The sequence below is a fragment of the Gastrolobium bilobum genome, unplaced genomic scaffold (genome assembly GCF_033153095.1).
Source record: "Gastrolobium bilobum isolate Gb01-03AN ecotype WA unplaced genomic scaffold, APGP_CSIRO_Gbil_v1 utg4082, whole genome shotgun sequence".
NCBI classification, from domain to species: domain Eukaryota; kingdom Viridiplantae; phylum Streptophyta; class Magnoliopsida; order Fabales; family Fabaceae; genus Gastrolobium; species Gastrolobium bilobum.
Window position 1 is genome coordinate 14452 of NW_026898619.1, and position 24776 is coordinate 39227.

Consider the following 24776-nt stretch of genomic DNA (forward strand, 5'->3'; position numbering starts at 1 on the left):
GAGATAACGATTAGAACGAAGAGAAAAACACTTATATTAATTTAAAAGACAGTTTACAAAAAGAAACAGAAAATGGAGAAAGATGGGTAATTGCTCGTGAGGAGTCTTGATGGTTGTTTACAGAAAAGGGAAGAGGGGTTGTCGCTTAACTATAATTACAACTAAAAATTAAACTAAGTTACTAACTACTACTAAGTGATCTCTTCCTTTAGAACTGCAAACCCTCCAGGATTCGATGATATTTTTGTGTGAGGGATGTGCTATTTATAGCTGGAAGAGGAATGGCAAGACTGTAATTCCCTTGGAGCTAGTTGCTTGAACGAGGGGACGGGACGGTGGCATCAGAGTGTGAAGCTTGCGTGAATTGCTGAATGGAACAGGGTTTGGTGATGATTAGCCGTTCTTTGCAGGCCTTCCCATGTTTTGCTTCTGTTTTCAGCCAATGAGAACTCTTGATTTCTTGCTCTTCACGTTTCCAGCTGCTCAATTAAGGCACCACCTTACTTTTTAGAAGTCTTTAACTCTACGTTACCTGCAAAGTGTACAGAAGCATTAAATGAATGGAGCAGGTGCATTAAATGTGTCTCAGTCCGTTCCCCTTTTAATATACTTTAAAGCAATACGTTACCATTCGTTCCCCCACTGTGTTTTTGTCACAAATGTGTAAAATAAGTGATTTTCATGCTGAAGTTGCTCATCAGATGAAGGAACGTATGGTATTTTGCCATCAAAATGAGCTTAGATGGGAACGAATTTACATCCCATCAAACACCCCAAAACTAAACTGTTGGTTGTCCTCAAACAACTTAGAAATATTGTATTAGTCTGCCCAAATTAAAAGAATAGCATAACAGAAAAGAACTTGAGCCAGCGAGCAATCATGAACTTTTCAGAAAATGAACTACTCTTCATAGTAAATAGTAAGAAGATTCTGCCCCCATATAAGAGAAGGTTGCTGATCTTTTGTCTCACTGTCACTCATGGGTTGGTGTTTGCTCTATCCATTCCTGGATGTGATTCTTCAGAACTTTCCTTTCTGCTGCGTTCCTATGAAGTACAACTGTCTTCCGTTCCAATGATTCTTTGATAGGTAAGTATATGGAAATATGGAAGAAGTGGTGGTCTGATTTGTGGGACCAAGGAACGTTTAGCTTTCGTGTCTTTGAACTTGGACTTTTTCTGGTTCTTTTTTAGGGAACACCTTTTCTTGAACCTTTTTCCCCCTTTGGAGGAAGGTTTTCTTGTTTTTCTTGAATACTTTTGAATGGTTGTTCCCCTTTTTTTCTTTTTTTTCTTCTGTCCCCTTTTTTTGTTCATTGTTGAGTACGCTCCTTGTTCTTTTTGATTGACCAGATGGTGTATGATGGAGGTGAGGTGAGTGTGTGATTTTGTTTTGATCCTTGACAGCAAAATTCATCTGTCTTCAGCAGTACATACAGCATTAAGGCAAACTGAGAAGTTTCATTGTGATTACACCTCCGGAACGCTCTCAGAAGTAGGTGTTTGGCATTTTTCGTTCCTTACCAGTTTGAGTTCACACAAATCAGCTTCTTTCAAAAATCTGAGGATTAAATTCCCTGCACTATTTCTATTTTCAAGTACTCAGAGAAAGAACAAGCATGATTAGTCAGTGACTTTGTGTTTCATGTATGTTAGTTATTCCAAAAGAATTGGGCAGTCTTAATACGACAACTGAAATGCATGTATATACCAAACAGTTTGATAAAAAAAGGGTCTTTTCTATTTCAAAAAGATTAATTCCAAGGGAACGGAAAGAAAAAGAAATTAAAACAGAACTGAAAACAAACTAAGCTAAGATAAATAGAAGGGTTTCTCCTTTTCATTGTGGAGGTCTGTGGTTAGGGACCACCGTAAAACTACGTTCCTGAAACATACTTTATTTGGACATTTTGGAGAGAAACATAAGATGTTCCCTCCTTTTTGGGAGCTATGTGGTTATGGATAACCACCCCAAAACTTTGCTCTTTATCAGAGAGAAAATGTATCTACTGGGTTTCCTCCCAGTCAGCGCTTAGTTTAATGTCTTTAGCTAGACATGGTATTTACCTCTCAAGGGATTTCAGAATTGGTTGAGGGGACCTCAGTGTCCCCTGGTAGTGATCCTGGCGTTCTGGTTTGAAGATTGGCAGCAATCTGTCGCAGATGGGACTCAATGTTCCTGACCACTGCATCATTCCTGGTGACATATTCCTTTACATAATTTTCCAGGGTGTTGATGCGTTGGTCATCTCTGTGGAACGGAACGTAGTTGTTTCTTCTTTGTTCAAACGTTCCACTGCTGCTACCTTGCTGATACTGCTGCTGATTGTTGTCGAATGGTCTCTGGTTAATGGGTGGCCTCCATTGGGTGTTGCGGTTCTGATCCTTAATGATAATTCCTTCAGGGATTGAATGTGTATTTCGTCCTGCTTGTTGATTGTCTCTGGTGAAGTTCCTATTGCCAAAATTTTCTGCATAATACACCAATGCAGTGGATGGGCAGTCTGTTAAGTCATGAAGGTCACCACAGGCTGAGCATGGTTCTGTGTCAGTTGCTGTGAGTTGTAAAACTTCCATCCTTGGTGCTGCTTGGTCAGCTTTCAGGTTCTTCACTTCATTCATAAGTGATGCCAGCTGGGCTTCCATGGCTGTTTGTTTATCTAGTTCTAGCATGCCTGGCTTCCTCACTGGGCTCACTCTGTCTATTGGCCATTGGAGACATCTTTCAGCAGTCCCTTCTATGATTTCGTATCTTGATTCAAGTGTTCATGTAAAGAAATATCCTCCTGCAGCAAAATCTAGGTGAGATTGAGAAGTATGGTCAAGTCCTTTATAGAAAGATTGTAGCACTCCCCAACTCTCTACCCCATGGTTTGGACATTTTCTTATGATGTCCTTGTATCTCTCTCATGCTTCATAGAGATTTTCTCCATGAAACATTCTGAAGTTAGAGATTTCAGCTCTAACATCAGCTTGTCGAGACATTGGGAGAAACCTCTCTATGAACTTGTTAGAGAGTTCTTCCCATGTGTGGATTGATCCAGGGGTGAGAGTTTTCATCCATGTTTTAGCTTTTAAACCCAAGGAGTGAGGGAACAACCTCATTCTCATGCTCTCCTCTGTTTCACCCTCTGCTTTAAATTATCACAAATATCTTGGAATGTTGTGAGGTGTGTGTAAGGATCTTCTGCAGGGAGTCCATTGAAGACCCTTGCTTCCCTAATCATGTGGAAAATGATAGGTTTTAGTTCAAAATTTGGTGCTACAGGGGGAAGGATTACTCCCCTATCTAGTCTGTTCCTGAAAGGAGCAGCCAAAGTTCTAAAGTTCTATTCAGGGGGAACTTCTTCATTGTTATTATTGTGATCAACCATGTTTTCTGGAAATCTTTCCCAGAGGTTCCTTCTTCTCCTATGGAGTGTGCGTTCTGGCTCAGGATCAAAGAGAAACTCAGGTACTTCAATGGAGTGGTTAGAGTCTGTTTCAAACTCTTCAGTCATAAACCAATAGCACAGGGCATATATATGCACAGCAGATTCAGTGATAAAGAAAAAAAATATAAAAGTAAAGTCAGATATACAGTATATGTGTTACAAAACAATGATACGAACAACAGTTAGTGTTTCTATCCCTGGCAACGGCGCCAAAAACTTGTTGGGTGGTTTGCTGATGGTGGAAAAATATAAGTTATGATCGGGGATGTTCTTCTGTTCTTGCAGACACAGATTCGTCCCTCAGTTCCAACCCAAGTGTGCAAGAGCATGCATCAAGTAATAAAGGGAGTATTAATGCCCAAATTATCGTTCCTACGAGGATAGTGTGCTAATTATTGTTTTATCACTGTTTATAAAGAGTGAAAATGAGAAGAAAAGTTAGTAAATGACCTGTCTGGTCAAACGTTCCCTACTGTCTTGACAACGTTCCTAAGGAACAGTAGGTTCAACCTAATGGCAAACAGTTACTCGCTGCGTTGTGTATGTGATCCTTCCTGTTTAGAAGAAGGGGAGATAACAATCATTGGAGTTTTTATAAGTACTAAATAAAATAAAATAAAATTACTAAAACAGAAATAACTATAATCAAGAGACAACATGGTGGTGGTTAAAACAGTTTAACAGAAGGAACAAATTCATTGCTTCACTCTTAAAGGGGTTGTTTTCTCTGCTCAAGACTTAGCACATTTTGGCTTTGTCCCAGTTTCTTTGCCTGCCAACTCTGGTTCCTCAGCTCATGGTCTAGATGGCTCACAAGTTTCCATATTCCTATAGTTCCCTTGACTCCAACAGGTACTTAGTTCAGAACCTTAAAATAGACGAGTTGGCCCCTTATTCCTAAGGTGACCAGTAGCGTTTTTTCCATGACATCTACCTTCCCCCAATGGCTAAGCTGTCCGAAATCCCTTCCTTATGGAAGTTCCTTTCTCAGTATGTACCCAATTTTCATTGGCGCATAATGAATATAGCTTACTCAGCCAAAGAAATACAAAAAGTTTCGGTCAAGAGTTTTGAAAACAGTTCTTTAAGAGTTTCACAGTTTACCCGTTCCACAGATAGTTCAGCTCATGGCTGATAGTTTAAACATAATTATTCTCAACTAAGATCACATAGACCCGAGATTCAGTCAAGAGATAACGATTGGAACAAAGAGAAAAACACTTATATTAATTTAAAAGACAGTTTACAAAAAGAAACAGAAAATGGAGAAAGATGAGAATTGCTCATGAGGAGTCTTGATGGTTGTTTACAGAAAAGGGAAGAGGGGTTGTCGCTTAACTATAATTACAACTGAAAATTCAACTAAGTTACTAACTACTACTAAGTGATCTCTTCCTTTCGGACTGCAAACCCTCCAGGATTCGATGATGTTTTTGTGTGAGGGAGGTCCTATTTATAGCTGGAAGAGGAATGGCAAGACTGTAATTCCCTTGGAGCTAGTTGCTTGAACGAGGGGACGGGACGGTGGCAGTAGAGTGTGAAGCTTGCGTGAATTGCTGAATGGAACAGGGTTTGGTGATGATTAGCCGTTGTTTTCAGCCAATGAGAACTCTTGATTTCCTGCTCTTCACGTTTCCAGCTGCTCAGTTAGGGCACTGCCTTACTTTTTAGAAGTCTTTAACTCTATGTTACCTGCAAAGTGTACAGAAGCATTAAATGAATGGAGCAGGTGCATTAAATGTGTCTCAGTCAGTTCCCCTTTTAATATATTTTAAAGGAATATATTACCATCCGTTCCCCCACTGTGTTTTTGTCACAAATGTGTAAAACAAGTGATTTTCATGCTGAAGTTGCTCATCAGATGAGGGAACGTATGGTATTTTGCCATCAAAATGGGCTTAGATGGGAACGAATTTACGTCCTATCACTTAGCGTAAAACTTTTTGTCCTTCAGCACTTGCAACACAATCCTCAAGTGCTCAGCATGCTCCTCCTCCGTCTTGGAGTAAATCAAGATATCGTCAATATAGACGATCACAAACTATCCAGGTACGGCTGGAAAATCCAGTTCATGTAGTCCAGGAACACTACGGGTGCATTTGTGAGTCCAAAAGGAATCACCAAATACTCAAAGTGACCGTATCTCGAATGAAACGCAGTCTTAGGGACATCCTCCGGCTTCACCTGAATCTGATGGTATCTGGACCAGAGATCAATCTTCAAATACACACAAGCACCCTTGAGCTGATCCAACAAATCATCAATACGCGAGAGGGGATACTTGTTCTTGATCGTCACTTTGTTCAGCTGCTTGTAATCGGTGCATAATCGCATCGTCCCATCTTTCTTCTTCACAAAGATGGCCAGTGCTCCCCAAGGAGACGCACTCGGTCGAATGAAATCTTTTGCTGAAAGATCCTCAATGTGCTTCTACAGCTCAGCCAAGTCTAGTGGTGACATCCGATATGGAGCTAATGAAATAGGCCCCACACCAGGCACCAAGTCTATAGAGAACTCTATCTCCCTCTGTGGCGGAAACTCAAGAATCTCCTCAGGAAATACTTCGAGGAATTCCTTCACCACAGGAATGTCAGTGATATCCTCATGTGCCCCACTCACCAAACCTCCCAACATGACATAGCCAAATGCCCTTGCTCTCAAGACTCTACTAGCCTGCAGCAATGAAATATAAGGCGAGGAACTGACTGTGGAGTCACACGGAGACATCACCACTCGCTTGGCACAACAGTAAATCATCACACAATTTCTTATAAACCAATCCATGCCCAGAATAATCTCCAAATTAGCCATCGGCAATCCAATAAGATATACCGAGTAATCACGGCCATCCCACTGAAACACGACATCTCGATGAACAGTGGTAGAATCACACTTTTCTCCGGTGGCGGTGGTCACCCGCAACGGTGGAGAAAGCACAGACATGGGCTACTCAAGTCCCACAGCAATCGAGGTAGCAATGAAAGAATGTGCAGCCCCGGAGTCAAACAATACATGATCAATAGAACCACCAATGGAAATAGTACCTTGGACAAGATTCGGAGCGCGGTCCGACTGCTGGCGATCCAATGTATACACACGTCCAGTAGCAGGTGGCACTGCAGGTGCTGAAGTAGGTGGGAGGGGAACCATCTAAAGTTGAACTGCCTGAACTGCTGTAGCTCTCGTCGTCGACGACAGGCAATCTCTAGAGTAGTGGCCCTCATTGCCACATTGGAAACATATCAACTTGCATGTAGCACACGGCCCCACATGAGTCTTCTTACATCCCGAACATCTGGGAGCAGGAGGTTTCACTGTACTTCCCTGAGTGGAAGTCCTCTTGAACTGATTTGGCGCTTGCCTAGCCGCCAACTGTTTTCCTTTGCCCTTACCAGCAATCTTCCTGTCTCTCCAGAAAGTGGAACTACCAGTTCCCTTCGTCTCAGCAATCTTGGCCCTCTTGGCCTTACTCGTGATACAGACATCCTCGATGTCCCGACACTGCTGCACCAATGTCCCAAAATCTCTCGAAGCCGCTCTAGCAAGGCGATCAACTATCTCCTCGTTAAGTCCCCTACGGAACTTAGCAGCCAAAAAGGTCGAAGTAGGCATAGCCAACCGAAAGTGTGCAAACTTCACCAGCTCATTAAACTTTGCCAGGTACTCGTCAATAGACAACGAGCCCTACACCAACCTGTCGAACTCCTCCTGCTTCCTCTCTTGCGCATCATAAGGGAAGTACTGACCCATAAAGCAATCCTCGAAGAATATCCATGTCATAACATGACCCTGCATCTTAAAAGCATGAGAGGTGTTCATCCATCACTCATGTGCATTGCGCTCCAGCATATACGTCGTGAACATCAGCTTTTACGGATCTGTACACTGCATGACCCAGAAGATCTTATCCAGCGCCTGAAACCATCTTGCCGCAGCAATAGGATTATACGACCCATCAAAGGAAGGTGGCTTATACTCACGGAAAGCATTAAGCCGGCGATCAATCACATCACGATCCTCAGCAGGCTTCACATAGGGTCCCATCACCCCAGTAAGGTGACCAGTGCCCTCAACATGACTTTGGCTGTCATCCTGAAGAATAGGTGGAGGCGGTGGCGGTGGCGGTGGAGGTGGTGGCGGTTGGAACTGACCCTCATTGTGGCCAACCCGCATCTCCTCCAACATGACCCTCATCATGGTCATGACTGATCGAACGACGTCCATCAATGCCAAATTGGCCAATCTAGTGGCCTCCTGATCAGCTAGTCTAGCCGCCTGTATCTCAGCCAATGCAGTCAGGACAGGATCCGGTTGATCCTTGTTCGTCTCGCAGTTTCTCATAGGAATTACCATGACTCTGCACAAGTTACACAAAGAATGAGTTGATCAGGCCCACACAATGTGGTCACACATGCATCATCATAGTAAAACCCTATCAGAGGAAACACAAAGACAAACTTGCAACAAAACATCCTAAGTTAGTGCAACACATACATGCTTTTTCCTATAAAGTGCTCTGATACCATAAAATGTAACACCCCGTGTATACCCGGTTTGTTAACATGTCATCGTATTAAGTCACGCTTAATTAAATTGCGGAATATCTTTTTCTTTTCAATTATGACGTCATTATCATTAACCAAGTTGATTATTAAGTTCTATTTCCGAAAACATCACCTGTATGTAAATTGCAGAAAGAACGCTAACTGAAATACCTCATGATATAAATAAGTGAGTATCTAAGTCACGGATCTACAACACGTAGTCCAGACAATATCATGATACATTAATACAACTCAAAACTAAAAGCATAAAGTCAAGTCAATGTGGCATGGACAATCCCCATGCTCACCAAATAAACAACATAACCAACAGATTCTCAACACAGTAATCCATAAAGCTAATGACATAATAGCTACAGACATAATCCAGCATCCAAGCATAGTCAACATACATAAGCGGATAAACATCAATCAACTAAGCTCTAGCATCCTGCCGCTAGAGGTCTCAACCCCTGGGTTACCTGAACCTGAAATAAGCGCCTCAAACGTGGGGTGAGATCTCTAAACAGAAATCTCAGTAAGACAAGGGGTCCTCAAAGATCTTCCACCCCCAGCTCACTTACATGTGCAATATAAGTTCAAAAAGCAGTTAAACAGTATAATTCCCTAAACAGTGCAATGCAGCAGATAATCGTGTTATGTGTGTTATAACTAGTCTACTGGCTAGAGAAATGCAAAAATACGTCTATTACCCACACAGTACGCGCCCATGTCGTACCTGCCCACAGGATCACATCCCGTCTAGGCGAACACCACATACATATCATAGGCATTTGCACTTAACAGCTCAAAAGCATTTCAATAAAGCAATACATGAAAACACATTATGCATATAAACCATTCCCCCTAGGGGTATGGTGGAACCAACAATGGCTAAACCGAGGACACAAAAGCTTACCTTGCAAGCTAACTATCCAAGCCAAGAGTCCACACAAGCTCAAAGTCCACACACAGCAGAATCACAATCTGTTTTGGACCAGCAATCAAATCAATATTCAAACACCACATGCATAAGACATAAAGACAACGCCTTTCTTTTACGTTCCATGTCTTTAGGCTTCTCACAAAGCCATAAGCCCTTAATCACTTAGATTCTGACTTATACATCCAATACAGAAGTTCAACTTCATCAATCTAGGGTCCACAAACCCATAACTCAGTTTTGTATGAACAGTACATATACTGTTCTCGAAAACCCAGAATATCCGGATATCATATCTGGATATTTCGCGACAGAATGTCGTTTCTGCATTTTGCGAGATATCATTCCCAAGGTTCCATTTTTAACACTTCTATACGTTAAAGCATGCATCTTTAAGCCCATTAAGGTTCATATACTGGTTGGTTACTTAAACAACTCAATAAACATGCCAAGACTCCACTTTTAACCATTAAAACTCATTATCAAAGGTGATGATGCTTACCCAAGCTTAAAACAAAGGTACAATGGCTCTTGGAGCTCACTAAACAACTCCTCAAGCTCTGACTTCTCCAAGGAATGAAAATGGCATACCAAAGGTTGGTTCTTTGCACCAAAAGATGACTCCTTGGAGCTTAAAATGCCATGACAAAGGCTCTCACCACACAACCAGAAAGTCCAGCTCCAAGACTAAAAAAAACAGAACACCAACTCAGAAGCAAAGCCTTCCACTGACTCCCAATGATCCTCCTCACTCACACAAGGTATTTGGTGAAGGTTCAAAGGAAGAAATGACCTCTAGGCTCACACTATGAAGAAGAGAAGGCAATGGAACAGTATGAGAGTGCTGGTCAGCATCCAATCCACGTAGAACAAACGGCTTCCTATGGTTTAGTGCCAAAATGAGTATATATATAGGCAGTTTAAGTTTAAACGCACAGTATTAGCACTAATAGCTAAGCTTATCATTTTAATCTCAAACTTTAGATTCTGAACCTAGCCATTATTCCAGGATTTGTCATATTTTTATTTTATTTTTCGCAGCACCTTTTCGGTACGCGCTTTTACATAGCCAATATCAGTTCTGGCATCAGTTCTCATTATTTTACTTGAAACTTGAAATCACAGTCCTAAATATTATTCTAGGAATATTCATTCACTTATTATAATTTTCTGAGATACTTCTTTGGTACGCATTTATACCGAGGAGCAGAACCAGTATCTTCACTTTTCGTCAGAAAAAGCGACTTTCAGCATTAATAATCACTTATCATAATTATTTAAGCCTTATCATAATTATTAGGGTCAATTATGGAATTATTTCCTAATTTTTCATAATTAATTAATTAACTTCTTTAATTAACGGTGCGGGTTCTTACACTGGCAGCTTGTATTTTCTAAAAGATAGGAGCCTCTGCTCATCCGTATTAGCAAATACCTGCCCAGCAACCCCAGAAGACTGAGCAACAACGGAAGGATCCATAGAAGGCTCTGGGATATAAGTAGGATCAGTAGTATGGCGACTAGCCTCCTCAGAATGACGACTAGCCCCACTCCCCTCCTGATGAGGTGTAACATATGGTGTACGGGTAGGAGTCACCGTAGCCGTATGCGGAGGAGAATCATCCCTCCTGTGTCGAGTCCTATCTGCCCTCATCTCATTCATGAAGGCATGCATCATATCCTGATTATTTTTCATCAGGTTCTTGGTCATTGTTCTATTTACAGCAGTCTCTTCTTGTAGAGCATTCAGAACTGCAGTAATAGGATCTGGTGCTAAAGGACCTGCACCTCGAGTTCCACGGCGACCTCGTGCCCTACTCATTATATCTGTACATGTAACACAAAGGAATGAGCTGATCAGACCCACACTGAGGAATCACATATACATTGATCATAAACAGTTCACAGATAGCTATACAACACAAAATAGAGTTACGCATTATCAGAGTTCCCTATCTAAACTGCTCTGATACCATAAAAATTAACAACCCATTGTACACCGGTATTGTTAACATTAATTATGATATTAAGCGCAGTTACAATCACAACAATTCATTTATAAAAATACGAGTAAACTTTTTCCGTTTATTACGCGAGCATTTAAAACAATAAAAACGTAATAAATAAAGCTGTGACCGTAACCGTAAACTCTTTCCGGAATAATTATTGAAATAATTTTACATCATGTATTACTTCTCTCAAGTCACTAAGGGGTTCCCATAAACCCACTTAAATAAAATCTCACTTTTACGTTTTCTACCTATCCGAACATTGCTCGGTCTTTAATTTTCTGCGGCCAAACTGCATACGAAAAGACTCTCATATTTTAGTATATTATTCTAGACTTAATTAAATTTCTAGGAAGCTATCACACGAGTCATAAAGTTATCGTTTGCTCCGGATATCGCCATTTGTAGTTGGACAAGCAATTCTGCCGCCAATCCCAAAACAGCACCCTTCACTCAATCAATTATTATGGACAATCCACTCGTCCAATTGCTCTCAAATTTTTATACAAGAAACTAGACACCTCTAACTTCAATTTGATATATCATACAAAAAATTTGACCAAGAAAAGAAGCAGGAATAATTTTCCCAAACTCGGTCCAGATCAGCCCCATGTGCAGGGGCCAAAATGGCAGTATGTGTTCTCTGCCTCCTACAGGCCGACGCCCAACCCAGAAAAATCCCAAATTTTACCATAAGGTAGAGGACATCTCAAGCTTCAAAACGGAGTATGGAAAGTCCCTATCGGACCTCTGTGGAGGGAGATATGCTCTCCCAAAGGTCTCCTACATTCTGTTAATTTCTAGAAAATTCGCCAGAGTTTCCTTTGTTTTTCCAATAAATCCCCAATTTGCAAAGTGTTCTCACATCCTCAAATTGTACCTAATAATCATTGGGTGGCACACAAGGACCAACAATGCCTTGGTGCTCTTACAACCCACACAGTTTATATCCAAATTAATCATTATACATCATTCATGCTTACTTTCTCAATTTAATCAATTTCAATCACAATATTCATTTTCATGCTTCTTGCAACATAAAACATAAATTAGTCTTAGAATAGGCCTATTGCCCTTTCATCATATTACATACTTCCATACTACATCAAGTCTTCATGTACAAATTACAAATCCTCCAAATGACATATTACAATTTACAAACCATAACCTCCAAGTAAAACACAATAAATACTCCAAAATAAACATGATAAATCAAGACTAAACTTAGACAAAATACATCATGAGGGAGTTCCAGTTGAGCTGTTAAGTGCAAATGCCTATGATATGTATGTGATGTTTTGCCTAGACGGGAATGTGATCCTGTGGGCAGGTACGGCATGGGCGTGTGTTAGTATATGGATGTCCTAGAGACAATCTTTTAATTAGATTAGGACATATGTGGACCTTTGTATTGTCGCAAATAAATAAAAGCACTATTTATCCTGTTTCATGTAAATCGTGCTAGTCTTACCCGAGATCACTGATCCCCATTCTCAGTGTCTCTAGACTAGGAACATAAAATTAGGAATAAACATGCAGTATCCTTGAATCCTCATGATCGTGATCTCATCACAGATACTCAAGAGATACCTATTTTATTCCAAGGGGTTTATCCAGTTACTCATATAAATATTAATAGTAATATTGAGACAAAATATGAAACAGGATAAATAGTGCTTTTATTTGCGACAATATAAAAGGTCTACATATATCCTAATCTAATCAAAAGATTGTCTCTAGGACATCCATATACTAACAAGCTCCCACTTGGCCTAGAGCCAATCAGACCTAAGTCGTATACCCAAAACCTCATAATGACTATCATGTTTTCTCTGAGAAACAGCCTTTGTCAGAGAATCGACCAGGTTATCATCTGTGGGAACATAATCCATCTTTACATCCATCTTATCAATGATTTCTCTAATCAGGTGATATCTGCGGAGCACGTGCTTAGATCTTTGATGAGACCTAGGTTCCTTTGACTGCGCAATGGCTCCAGTGTTGTCGCACAACAACTGTATGGGCTCATCCACGCTTGGAACCACCCTAAGTTCAGATATGAACTTCTTGATCCACACGGCCTCCTTAGCCACTTCTGAAGCAGCTATATATTCAGCTTCTGTCGTTGAATCTGCTGTTGTCTCCTGCTTGGAACTCTTCCAAGATACTGCCCCACCATTTAAGGTGAATGCGAACCCTGACTGTGACTTGCAGTCATCTTTGTCACTCTGAAAGCTGGCATCAGTGAACCCTTTCTCTGTTAGCTCATCAACCCCACCATAGACCAGAAACACATCCTTAGTTCTTCTTAAGTACTTAAGGATGGTCTTGACTGCCGTCCAGTGACCCTCTCCAGGGTCCGACTGGGTATCTGCTCGTAATGCTTAAAGCATATGAGACATCTGGTCTCGTACATATCATGGCATACATGATGGATCCAATAGCCAAAGCGTATGGAATTCCACTCATGTGATCCTTCTCAGCCTGTGACTTAGGACACATGGCCTTTGAAAGATGTACCCCATGACTGACGGGAAGAAAATCCTTTTTCGACCCTTCCATGCTAAACCTCTTTAGCATCTTGTCAATATACATGGATTGAGATAAACCCAGTAGCCTGTTTGATCTATCTCTATAGATTTTTATACCAAGTATAAAGGCTGCCTCTCCCAAATCCTTCATGGTGAAGCTTTTTGAAAGCCACTCTTTCGTTGTTTGTAATGTGGGGATGTCATTTCCTATTAACAATATGTCATCTACATAAAGTACTAGGAAGACGACATTACTCCCACTAACCTTCTTGTAAACACAAGGTTCATCCTCGTTCTTGATAAAACTGTTACTCTTAACGACTTCATCAAAATGAATATTCCAACTCCTTGATGCTTGCTTTAGCCCATATATCGACCTTTGAAGTTTGCATACCATATGCTCTTGATCTTTGATTTCAAAGCCTTCAGGTTGTGTCATGTACACATTCTCCTTCAAGAACCCATTCAAGAAGGCGGTCTTGACATCCATTTGCCAAATTTCATAGTCGAGATATGCCGCTATTGCAAGCATGATCCTAATAGATTTGATCATGGCAACAGGCAAGAAAGTCTCATCATAGTCAACTCCTTGTCTTTGACGATACCCTTTCGCAACCAACCTATCTTTGTAGGTCTGAACGTTGCCATCTGCATCAGTCTTTCTTTTAAAGACTCATTTGTTACCAATAGGAACTATTCCTTGCGGTTTAGGAACCAAGGTCCATACCTTGTTTTGATACATCGAATCCATTTCAGATTCCATGGCTTCAAGCCATCTAGAAGAGTCAACATCCTTGACTGCCTCTTCGTAGTTACTTGGTTCATCAACCTCGACGGTTTGCTGATTCTCAATCACAAACCCATACCTCTCAGGTGGATGGATGCCCCTCGTTGACCTACGGAGTTGTGTGTTTACTTCTCCATTGGAGAACGTCGCCTGCGGAGCAGACTTGGGTTCCTCAATCTGTTCATGTGGTTCTTGAACTTCTTCAAGATCAATCTTACTCCCACTGGCTCCTTGAGAGATCAAATCCTTCTCAAGGAACTCAGCATTCTTTGACACAAACACTTTGTGTTCATCCATGGAGTAAAAGTAGTATCCCTTAGTACCTTTGGGATACCCCACAAATAGACATTTAGTACTCTTAGCACTAAGCTTGTCTGATGCCAACGCTTTGACATAAGCTGGCGATCCCCATACCCTGAGGTAACTCAGGTTGGGTCTCTTACCATTCCATATCTCATATGGTGTGGTCTGAACAGATTTAGACGGTACCCTATTTAGAAGGTATACCATTATGTCTAGGGCATATCCCCAAAACTATTTTGGAAGTTTAGTCTCACTCATCATAGACCTGACCATGTCTAACAAGGTCCTGTTTCTCCATTCGGAGACACCATTTTGGTGTGGTGTGTAAGGTGCAGTAAACTGCGAGAGAATTCCATTTTCTCTCAAATAATCCTGAAACTCATGGCTCAGATATTCACCACCACGATCTGATCGTAATGTCTTAATCATCTTGCCACGTTGTTTCTCTACTTCATTCCTAAACTCCTTGAACTTTTCAAAGGCTTCAAATTTATATCTCATTAGGTACACGTACCCAAATCTTGATTTGTCATCAGTAAAGGTAATGAAATAGGAGTATCCTCCTCTAGCCTCTATAGACATTGGCCCACAAACATCAGTGTGAATGAGTTCTAATAACTAACTAGCCCTATGACTCTCAAGCCCCTTGGGCTTGTGACAAGTCATTTTCCCAGCTAGACAAGATTCACATTGTCCATAGGATTCCAAATCCATGGAATCTAGGTATCTATCTGCATGCATCCTAGACAATCTTGTTTCGTTTATGTGCCCTAGTCTACAATGCCAAAGATAAGATTGATTATCTATCCTAGGTCGTTTCACAGCTACATTGAGCACTTCAGTTCCCATTTCCAGAACATACAATCCATTTATTAATGAAGCAGTACCATAAACAATATCATTCAAAATGATAGAAAATGTACCATTCTTAATACTAAAAGTAAAACCATCTTGTTCTAAACAAGAAATAGAAATAATGTTTCTAGAAATGTTCGGAACATAAAGACAATTATTCAAATGCAATAAAAGGCCCGTAGGCAAAATAAGGTCGGCATCTCCAACAGATTGAGCAGCAACCCTTGCTCCATTGCCAACGCGAAGATCCACCTCATTTCTCTCCAATCTCCTTGGGCTCCTAAGCACCTGCAACATATTGCAGATATGAGAACCACAACCGGTATCCAATACCCATGAAGTCGGATTAGCACAAGAATAATTTATCTCAATCATGAAAGTACCTGAGGAAGAAGCATCACCATGCTTCTTGTCCTTCACACTCTTCAGGTAGTCTGGACAATTCCTCTTCCAATGGCCTTTCTTGCCACAATGGAAGCACTCAGCATCGCCTTTGTCCTTGGATGCTTTCTTACCCTTCTTGTTGCCCTTCTTCTTCTTGGATTTTCCTTTGGGTTTAAGGGAGTCACCTTAGGAGGCTCCTTACCCTTACCCTTACCCTTGGCCTTGCTAGGCCTACCAATCAGAAGAGCTTGTGTCCTATCCTTCTTGATAGACACTTCAACAGTTGTTAACATACTTAACAATTCAGGCAAGCTCACAAGCATCCCATGCATGTTATAATTCATTATGAATTGACTGAAGGAAGGTGGAAGTGAGGCCAGGACTAAGTCATTACTCAGTTCGACATCCATCAAGAAGCCTAGATTTCCTAGCTTCTCAATCAGCCCGATTATCTTAAGAACATGACTGCTAACAGACATGTTCTCAGACATCCTGCAAGAGAACAGTTCTCTAGAGGCCTCATACCTCTCATGCCTGCCTTTAACGTCATACAACTCCTTGAGATGTAAGACAATAGACGGAGCATCCATATGCTCATGCTGCTTTTGCAGTTCAGGCGACATGGATGCCAACATGATGCATACTGCCATCGTATCGTCATCCATGTGTTGTTTGTGGGCCTCGCAATCATATTTCGCGAACCCATCTTCCCCTTCCCTAGGAGCTACGAGTAATACACCATCAAGAACGTAGGCAATCTTTTCGGCCCTAAGAACAATTCTCAGGTTCCGATACCAGTCCATAAAGTTTGAACCGGTCAGTTTATTCGTATCAAGTATTGAGCGCAATGACAGTGGATTAGTCATACTAAAAACTGAAAAAAATGTAAAGAAAGATTAATTAATATATTGTCGTGTTACAATTTATTAAAGACTTTAAATAAATTGCCCCTCCCACTATTTTACCTAAGTCAATGACCCTTACCATTTGACTTAGGGTTAATCTACTTTTAGATTTTACCTTAGTGAGATTAAGAGTGCGATTATTTATTTTAACCCTCGTCTGAGACCGCAAGATTAATTTAAATAATGGGTTGATCCTAATCAACAGTATCTCATACCCTCTCTTAACATTAGGTTGACAACTCCTTGTCACTTAGTGGTGCATCTAATGCAACCAACCTAGCATTATTACCCTAAGCCCATAAGCCCGGCTGGGCCTGCAACTTATGCCTCAGTTAAGCATTAACCAGCACCCTAAGTGTCTAACACTTCTAATACTACTCTTACTCAACGAAACAGTGGGTCATAACTGAGTTGTGGAGCACCACTATGTAGAGGAGGTTCGAGTAATATTGGTGGTGGGAGGTAATCATATGCTTAATAATTTATTCCTTTTAAGGGTTCCTTTTATTTAGGGATTTTATTAGGTCTCATCAAACGCATTAATATATTATCATGCTAGTCGTAACCTATGTCATACATCTATCGGTTTAGACTAGTCGAAATTGGACGTGCATAATAATCATACAAACGCGATTTGTCCAATTCATGCATACTAGACGTCATAAGCAATAAAGCATACATATCGTAATGCACTATCTCATGCATGCTAGACGTACAAAACATACATGCAAATAAAAAACTTTTATTTTGAGATAGTCATGGTGCTCGATCTTTTGTCCATCTTGCTTCTCAAGCCACGGCTTCTTGTCGTCTATACGCCACTAGCCTAAATTTGAAATTACAAAATTTTGGAGGGACAAAATTTAAAATACAAAATTTAAAAATCAAATTACAACTCTAATTTAAAGAGCAAAAATTACACATTAATTTTAAAATTCGAAATTTATACTTCGGGCACCATGACCATGCCCTTCCTCTTTTGCACCCAAAATGTTAGACAACTCACAAGTACAAAATATTATCATATAATATGTTTTTCACATATGTCTTGATATTTAACAATTAAACATCAAAACAAAAAATTAAAATTAAAATTTTCTTAGATTTCTCAATTGGCCGAATTATATACAACCATTAATATAACTCAAATTTTATTGACACTTTCTCAAAGAACATAAAATTTAAACCATGCATGTAGCCATCTACACTTGATGGCCGAACCATATACAAATGTATATGAGATTAATTTTCGAAAAATTTTATTACGTGCTTTGCTCATGAAACAATTCATGAAAAATAAGAAAACAATCAAGGTGTTCAAAACACCTTTCATGGTCGAACTCCACCTTTCAAAAAAGTGTTTCCTTTTAAAACTTTCATAAAGAAAAGAATGATAACCATGAATACATATGGATATATGAACACAGCAATCAAATTAAGATGTTCATAAAAAAAAACAAAAACAAAAACAAAACTTTAACCGTTTAGAGTATTGTAAATTAAAATCCATACATAAAAATTGAATCTTTAACTCTTTAAAGAAATTTTAACCGTGAGAAACAGGTTCACAAACAAGGTACCATCACCCGTCTATGGTAAAGTAACCAGGCTCTGATACCACTTGAAAGTAGAATTGGCCTTGAAGGTCGAAACATGCGTGAGGGAAAAACAAAATTTTTTGCAAGCAGAACACACATGCATATCAAGATACATACTTTAAGACGTATGTCATACCTTGTTCGTGAAAACTCAAGATGATCAAGGTAGGTCTGAAGGGTTCAGACCCTCTAACGTTGATCCACACCACCCGCGTCTAGATACAGGAACTCCTTCCAGTAAGGCCGCCGATTGATCACCACAATAAGGCTTGCTATGCGCTCAGTGTGAGATGCAAGAGGCTAGGTAAAAGTGTTTACAAGAGTGAAGTGTTCTAAGAGAAAACCTCACAAGGGGGCGCATAGATGAGTAGAGAAAGGCTTGGCTTTTCACAAAAACCTAAGGAGGAACTAACTACACACTAAGCACACAAGAGGAGCCTTTTAAGTTTAAAAAACAAATCAGATTTTTCTCCCAAAAATCTGATCAAAGTGGCGCCCTTTGGGGAGAGAATAAGTGGAGTTGTTGCATTTCAAAAATTGCCAACAACATCCCAGAATATTCTCATGAGACTAAGTTCAAAACATAGTTAGAAATCTGATCATGAATCATTATATAATTAGCTATATGGTGCGCCCCGTATAGCCTAAAAGGTGACCAGATACATTTGAGTTAGTTGCATTTCAAACTTAAATCAACTCACTCAAATATTCTCCCAACAGACCGTATCTTCTGGAGCTGATTTTAATGATCAAATCTAGCCAAAATCAGCGCCCCATAATCCTTGGATTATGCCCAAAATATCTCCTCCTGATATGTTCCAACAAGATCTCATCTTATCCTTTTGTTATGAAACAACTTTTCATAGCCAATTCAAATTCGAATTTCGAACATTTGAATTCAAACTTTCAAACACTTAAATTTTAAATTCAAATTCAAATTCTAAATTCAAATTCAAATTTCAAAGTTAGCCAATCTAGTGGTAAGGAAGCGTATCAACCCTTGCGGTTTAGGGTAAGCTTTATTCGAAATAGAGAATCTTCAATTTACTAACTCTAAAGGCAGATCATCTCATGATCTCTTTTACTATGCATAGATTCCCGAGTCCCTGTAAATGTCATCCCGATTTCTCCGGTTTACAGATAACCTAATCTCTCACAGAGATTTGACAAATTCCTTCAGCTTAACACCCTAGCCCTGTGATCTTTCAGAACAAGCCCAACAGTATACCTATGAGTCTTCATGTTTCAGGCAAATGAGGTATACAGTCAAAGCATGCCTTCTAGAACACAGTCTAGGTAACAACTTCTGGTCTAAGGAAACACATACCCAAATATAAAGAGACTACTCTAATGATACTCTCTGTGAGAGTTCCTCATAGAGTCTCTTTGTGGGTCTGTTCAGTGCGAGCTATACCCTTATAGGTCCACCCACGACTTTAGCTAAGACATCTCCATATCTGTAGCTCATGAGGTCTTTACCTTGCATCCAAATACAAGTAGATAAGTCGTGCTAGTCTTACCCGAGATCACTGATCCTCATTCTCAGTGTCTCTAGACTAGGAACATAAAATTAGGAATAAACATGTTGTATCCTTGAATCCTCATGATCGTGATCTCATCACAGATACTCAAGAGATACCTATTTTATTCCAAGGGGTTTATCCAGTTACTCATATAAATATTAATAGTAATATTGAGACAAAATATGAAATAGGATAAATAGTGCTTTTATTTGCGACAATATAAAAGGTCTACATATGTCCTCATCTAATCAAAAGATTGTCTCTAGGACATCCATATACTAACAAAATTCGCCAATCCAGTGGTCTCTTGATCAGCTAGTCTGGCCGCCTGTATCTCAGCCAATGCAGTCAGGACAGGATCCGGTTGATCCTTGTTGGTCTCGCGGTTTCTCATAGGAATTACCATGACTCTGCACAAGTTACAGAAAGAATGAGTTGATCAGGCCCACACAATGTGGTCACACATGCATCATCATAGTAAAACCCTATCAAAGGAAACACAAAGACCGACTTGCAACAAGACATCCTAAGTTATTGCAACACATACAGGCTTTTTCCTATAAAGTGTTCTGATACCACAAAATGTAACACCCCGTGTATACCCGGTTTGTTAACATGTGATCGTATTAAGCTACGCTTAATTAAATTGCGGAATATCTTTTTCTTTTCAATTATAACGTCATTATCATTAACCAAGTTGATTATTAAGTTCTATTTCCAAAAACATCACCTGTATGTAAATTGCAGAAACAACGCTAACTGAAATACCTCATGATATAAATAAGTGAGTATCTAAGTCACGGATCTACAACACGTAGTCCAGACAATATCCTGATACATTAATATGACTCAAAACTAAAAGCATAAAGTCAAGTCAATGTGGCATGGACAATCCCCATGCTCACCAAATAAACAACATAACCAACAGATTCTCAACACAGTAATCCATAAAGCTAATGACATAATAGCTACAGACATAATCCAGCATCCAAGCATAGTTAACATACATAAGCGGATAAACATCAATCAACTAAGCTCTGGCATCCTGCCGCTAGAGTTCTTAACCCCTGGGTTACCTGAACCTGAAATAAGCGTCTCGAACGTGGGGTGAGATCTCTAAACAGAAATCTTAGTAAGACAAGGGGTCCTTAAAGATCTTCCACCCCAAGCTCACTTACATGTGCAATATAAGTTCAAAAAGCAGTTAAACAATATAATTTCCAAAACAGTGCAATGCAACAGATAATCGTGTTATGTGTGTTATAACTAGTCTACTTGCTAGAGAAATGCAGAAATACGTTTATTACCCACACAGTACGCGCCCATGTCGTACCTGCCCACAAGATCACATCCCGTCTAGGCAAACACCACATACATATCATAGGCATTTGCACTTAACAGCTCAAAAGCATTTCAATAAAGCAATACATGAAAACACATTATGCATATAAACCATTCCCCTGAGGGGTATGGTGGAACCAATAATGGCTAAACCGAGGACACAAAAGCTTACCTTGCAAGCTAACTATCCAAGCCAAGAGTCAACACAAGCTCAAAGTCCACACACAGCAGAATCACAATCTATTTTGGACCAGCAATCAAATCAATATTCAAACACCACATGCATAAGACATAAAGACAACGCCTTTCTTTTACGTTCCATGTCTTTAGGCTTCTCACAAAGCCATAAGCCCTTAATCACTTAGATTCTGACTTATACATCCAATACAGAAGTTCAACTTCATCAATCTAGGGTCCACAAACCCATAACTCAGTTTTGTATGAACAGTATAGATACGTTAAAGCATGCATCTTTAAGCCCATTAAGGTTCATATACTGGTTGGTTACTTAAAAAACTCAATAAACATGCCAAGACTCCACTTTTAACCATTAAAACTCATTATCAAAGGTGATGAAGCTTACCCAAGCTAAAAACAAAGGTACAATGGCTCTTGGAGCTCACCAAACAACTCCTCAAGCTCTGACTTCTCCAAGGCATGAAAATGGCACACCAAAGGTTGGTTCTTTGCACCAAAAGATGACTCCTTGGAGCTTAAAATGCCATGACAAAGGCTCTCACCACACAACCAGAAAGTCCAGCTCCAAGACTAAAAAAAACAGAACACCAACTCAGAAGCAAAGCCTTCCACTGACTCCCAATGATCCTCCTCACTCACACAAGGTATTTGGTGAAGGTTCAAAGGAAGAAATGACCTCTAGGCTCACACTATGAAGAAGAGAAGGCAATGGAACAGTATGAGAGTGCTGGTCAGCCTCCAATCCACGTAGAACAAAAGGCTTCCTATGGTTTAGTGCCAAAATGAGCATATATATAGGCAGTTTAAGTTTAAACGCACAGTATTAGCACTAATAGCTAAGCTTATCATTTTAATCTCAAACTTTAGATTCTGAACCTAGCCATTATTCCAGGATTTGTCATATTTTTATTTTATTTTTCGCAGCACCTTTTCGGTACGCGCTTTTACATAGCCAATATCAGTTCTGGCATCAGTTCTCATTATTTTGACTTGAAACTTGAAATCACAGTCCTAAATATTATTCTAGGAATATTCATTCACTTATTATAATTTTCTGAGATACTTCTTTGGTACGCATTTATACCGAGGAGCAGAACCAGTATCTTCACTTTTCGTCAGAAAAAGCGACTTTCAGCATTAATAATCACTTATCATAATTATTTAAGCCTTATCATAATTATTAGGGTCAATTATGGAATTATTTCCTAATTTTTCATAATTAATTAATTAACTTCTTTAATTAACGGTGCGGGTTCTTACACTGGCAGCTTGTATTTTCTAAAAGATAGGAGCCTCTGCTCATCCGTATTAGCAAATACCTGCCCAGCAACCCCAGAAGACTGAGCAACAACGGAAGGATCCATAGAAGGCTCTGGGATATAAGTAGGATCAGTAGTATGGCGACTAGCCTCCTCAGAATGACGACTAGCCCCACTCCCCTCCTGATGAGGTGTAACAGATGGTGTACGGGTAGGAGTCACCGTAGCCGTATGCGGAGGAGAATCATCCCTCCTGTGCCGAGTCCTATCTGTCCTCATCTCATTCATGAAGGCATGCATCATATGCTGATTATTTTTCATCAGGTTCTCGGTCATTGTTCTATTTACAGCAGTCTCTTCTTGTAGAGCATTCAGAACTGCAGTAATAGGATCTGGTGCTAAAGGACCTGCACCTCGAGTTCCACGGCGACCTCGTGCCCTACTCATTATATCTGTACATGTAACACAAAGGAATGAGCTGATCAGACCCACACTGAGGAATCACATATACATTAATCATAAACAGTTCACAGATAGCTATGCAACACAAAATACAGTTACGCATTATCAGAGTTCCCTATCTAAACTGCTCTGATACCATAAAATATAACAGCCAGTTGTACACCGGTATTGTTAACATTAATTATGATATTAAGCGCAGTTACAATCACAGCAGTTCATTTATAAAAATGCGAGTAAACTTTTTCCGTTTATTACGCGAGCATTTAAAACAATAAAAAGCGTAATAAATAAAGCTGTGACCGTAACCGTAAACTCTTTGCGGAATAATTATTTAAACTAATTTTACATCATATATTACTTCTCTCAAGTCACTAAGGGGTTCCCATAAACCCACTTAACTAAAATCTCACTTTTACGTTTTCTACCTATCCGAACATGGCTCGGTCTTTAATTTTCTGTGGCCAAACCGCATACGAAAAGACTCCCATATTTTAGTATATTATTCTAGACTTAATTAAATTTCTAGGAAGCTATCACACGAGTCATAAAGTTATCGTTTGCTCCGGATATCGCCGTTTGAAGTTGGACAAGCAATTCTGCCGCCAACCCCAAAACAGCACCAAACAGCCTTCACTCAATCAATTATTATGGACAATCCACTCGTCCAATTGCTCTCAAATTTTTATACAAGAAGCTAGACACCTCGAACTTCAATTTGATATATCACACACAAAATTTGACCAAGAAAAGAAGCGGGAATAATTTTCCCAAACTCGGTCCAGATCAGCCCCATGTGCAGGGGCCAAAATGGCAGTATGTGTTCTCTGCCTCCTACAGGCCGACGCCCAACCCAGAAAAATCCCAAATTTTACCATAAGGTAGAGGACATCTCAAGCTTCAAAACGGAGTATGGAAAGTCCCTATCGGACCTCTGTGGAGGGAGATATGCTCTCCCAAAGGTCGCCTACATTCTGTTAATTTCTAGAAAATTCGCCAGAGTTTCCTTTGTTTTTCCAATAAATCCCCAATTTACAAAAGTGTTCTCACATCCTCAAATTGTACCTAATAATCATTGGGTGGCACACAAGGACCAGCAATGCCTTGGTGCTCTTACAACCCACACAGTTTATATCCAAATTAATCATTATACATCATTCATGCTTACTTTCTCAATTTAATCAATTTCAATCACAATATTCATTTTCATGCTTCTTGCAACATAAAACATAAATTAATCTTAGAATAGGCCTATTTCCCTTTCATCATATTACATACTTCCATACTACATCAAGTCTTCATGTACAAATTACAAATCCTCCAAATGACATATTACAATTTACAAACCATAACCTCCAAGTAAAACATAATAAATACTCCAAAATAAACATGATAAATCAAGACTAAACTTAGACAAAATACATCATGAACAAAATGATAATCATTTCCTAATCATATGCATTGTTCATGACCTAAGTCTAGCTAGGCACAATGGCCAACAAAATGCAAAATAGGTAGTCCTACGTCCAAAACATCATACGGGCTTCTTGCCCGCCGCTCCAATTCCACTACTGCCTCTTGAAATAAAGCCCCCAAAGCGGGGTGAGATATACGAATATATCTCAATAACCCAAAGGTTCTGGAGAATACTCCGTCCAATGGCTCACTTCGATGCATATAAATAATACAACATAACATCTGAAAAC

General features: G+C 39.8%; 1 non-coding gene across 1 annotated transcript; it reads left to right on the forward strand.

The window, feature by feature from the left end:
- The first annotated feature begins 2863 nt into the window (after positions 1 to 2863).
- On the forward strand, positions 2864 to 2970 carry LOC133317743 (small nucleolar RNA R71). Its single transcript, XR_009752362.1, has one exon. It is a non-coding gene; the product is annotated as a small nucleolar RNA R71 (small nucleolar RNA).
- The last annotated feature ends 21806 nt before the right edge of the window (positions 2971 to 24776 follow it).